Genomic DNA, 3,105 nt, shown 5'->3' with positions numbered 1-3,105 from the left:
AAATGAGGCTCTCACTATGTTGCCCAGGTTGGAGTGCAGTGGCTACTCACAGGTGCAATCACAGTACACACCACAGCTTCAAACTCCCAGCCTTGAGTGATCCTCCAGCCTCAGTCTCCTAACAGCTGGGAATATAGGCATGCCCGACTGCACCTGCCTTCTCTCTTTTCATGAGTAGGAAATTTTATGTGAGGTATTCTCCAAATACCTAGTATTTCACTCCTCCATTTAAAGCTCTCCCATGGCTTTCTACTGAAATTTGAATAAAATCTGACCCCTGCCTACCTCATTGCCTACCACTCTCATCCTCATTCACTATGTCCAGCCACACTGGCCTACCCTACTCAGCACCTTTCTATCTGCTGTCCTTCAGCCTAAAATGCCCTTCTCATGGTTGGGTCCTTGTCATCATTCAGGGTTATTTCCCCAATGTAGCACCAACCAATGTCCCAACCTGCCCAGTCACTCACTAAACCATTTTACTCTATTTTAATTTCTTGGTACTGTTTTCTGAAATTCCTTTTGTACATTTGTTTCTTCTACTGTACCTCCCTCTATATGAACAAAACTTCCCTGAGTGCAGAGACAGTCTCTTTTCTGCTGCTGTATCTTCAGTACCTGGCACAACAGTAAACGCCCAATAAATATTAGAACGAATGACTGAACATAGTGAGGAGCCACTGGCTGTAACTGCATCTTAAATCAAAGGGCCAAAAAGTGGAGTAAGCCAGGGCAGGCACAGACCAAAGCACTGCCAGTGTTGTCAATGATTTGTACTGCTCAGCCTAGGTCACAAGTAAACAGGCAGAGAAACACAGGTGGGGCAGGTTGGAGGCTGCCCTGCCCACCCCAGCTGAGTCACTGACAACCATGCCAGGTCTGAATACACTTGGAAAACTAGGAGTAAGATTTAACTGGAACAAACAAAAATCTCATTAGTATGGACAATCCTCATGATGCAAATGATGTGTGTGTAGTATGTTACACATTTTTAAAATTAATTCAAGAAATGTAAGTACTAATCCTACGAGGTTCGGCATATGACTTGTTGGGGAATTAGTCATACTTTCAAAGTTCAGCCCCATAATAACTGATACATACAGTCTGGGTACACAAAATCTTATCTCCTCCTTGAAAAGTCAAGTGTCACAAACTGTTTTCTGGCTTAAGTTAGCACTGTCCACAGAAATTTCTGAGAAAACTTCCCCGAACTGACTAACCGTTTTTTTCTTTTTCTTAAGGGAGCAGGAAGGGGAGGAAGCACACCAGAACGGGACAAAGTCAGAAATGCACAAGTAAACTGACAAGATTTCAACCAGAAAGGAAAATGCAAATTCAGCCTGCAGGATTGTTATTAGGTATACTGAGATCCAACATAGCATTTCTTTCTAGGCATATTCAGGTCAAAGGACAATGAGTAAATGCTATCATCCTCAAACCTAGTGCTCCTTGAGGGGCTTGAAGGGTATGAGAGGAGCTTCAGAACTGAAAGATGACTGCTTTTGGAGGGGGGCTTACATTCAGATAGAAAGTTCAAATCTTGGAAAGCAATAAAAATTGGACTATAACAAACCATTAACTAGAAAGATTTTAAGAGTGGCTCTGGAGAAATGAAAAGAGGAGAAAGTAAAACATAGTACCAGTCATCTGGAGACAGGATGCATAAAATTACTACCACTTTTTTCTCTGCTAAGTTATCAAAGAATGCCTGTCTTCACAAATTCGTTATCAACATACACCTCACAAGAAACAGGACACAGGGACAGAGAAGGGAGCATCCGGTCCTTCCTAGGTCCAAATCATAACAAATAAGTTTGGGCTCCAAGATCTTAACAAGTTTTTACTTTTTTACCAAAATCATGTGTCTTAACTTGCTACAACATATAGTTTCTTCCCAATACAGGTAAATGTAAATAGTTACAGTAAAATGTAGAAGGAGAAATCCTCACATCTACATAGAATCCAGTAGTGTGGATGCAGAGAATGGCAACAACTTCAAATTTCAGTTTTAACAAGAACTGTGTCCTCAATATATGATTTACTTTAGGAATGGTCCAAATCACTTGACAATGTTTACTTTGGATGTGAGAACATCTCAGAATACCAAGCTACAAAAAATAAATGTCTTTTCGGGGGTTACCAATCTCCCTGAAGGATGAAGTTAGGCATTCTGAGGACTTTCAGAGAGAGGGTTACTCAGAAAAAGGCCAAAGCAGTGTCATATACTAGCAAGTAGTATATGATGCTGCTAACTTTACTGCCAGTCTCTGCACACACATTACTATAATCACTTAACATACATTTGTTCTGAAATATTTACTTAGGTTAGAGGAAAGGTATCTTTCATGTTTACAAAAAATCCTCCTGGGTGCTTGTAATAAAACAAATGTTTTCTTTTAGGGTCTTTTTCTCTGCTAAGTCAACAATCTCCTTTTATTTAGGATAAATGTGTTGTAGCAAAGTCTGCTAAGAAATAAATTTTTATAACACCAATTCTAATAAATTACCTTAAAAATTGAGATGTACTCCCACAGAGGAGGAAAGGCTGTAAGTGGTAGTAGGAACAATTTAAATTACTTGTGCAGCAAAATTCCTATGCAGCCAAAACATCTGTGGTTCCACATATTATTTGTTGCTTTTCTCTGGCAGTACAGTACCTAACGCTTTTGTGATTCCAACTAATTACTCTCTGAATTAGAAGAATGATTCCTAATCCTAAAACTTTCTTAATTCTACCCTCAATTATCAAGTTAAGCAGGACCAAGAGTATTTGGCATAATCTGAAACAAATTATTAAGACACAGTCAGTGGACAATTAAAAAGATAATGCTTATATGATGCTTTAAGAGTTCTAGGTTATTCAATGTAAAGTATTAACATAACAGCCCATATTAAAAGGACGAGAAACAGGCTGGGCGCAGAGGCTCATGCCTGTAATCCCAGCACTTTGGGAGGCCAAGGCAGGTGGATCACAAGGTCAGGAGTTTGAGACCAGCCTGGCCAACATGGTGAAACCTCATCTCCACTAAAAATACAAAAATTAAGCGGGCATGGTGGCACATGCCTGTAACCCCAGCTACTCAGGAGGCTGAGACAGGAGAATCG

The 3,105-nt window shown here is 40.0% G+C and overlaps 1 protein-coding gene and 1 pseudogene across 5 annotated transcripts in view; one reads left to right on the top strand and one right to left on the bottom strand.

Annotated features, from left to right (window-relative positions):
• Nucleotides 1–1,299, top strand: part of LOC105535648 — a 63,939-nt pseudogene extending 62,640 nt beyond the window's left edge.
• Nucleotides 1–3,105, bottom strand: part of UBE2E1 (ubiquitin-conjugating enzyme E2E 1) — a 98,644-nt gene that overhangs the window by 72,911 nt on the left and 22,628 nt on the right. The gene's annotated exons all lie outside the window — the stretch shown is intronic.

Source organism: Mandrillus leucophaeus, unplaced genomic scaffold (assembly GCF_000951045.1).
Source record: "Mandrillus leucophaeus isolate KB7577 unplaced genomic scaffold, Mleu.le_1.0 Scaffold149, whole genome shotgun sequence".
NCBI lineage: Eukaryota > Metazoa > Chordata > Mammalia > Primates > Cercopithecidae > Mandrillus > Mandrillus leucophaeus.
This window is presented reverse-complemented; position numbering and strand designations above follow the sequence as displayed.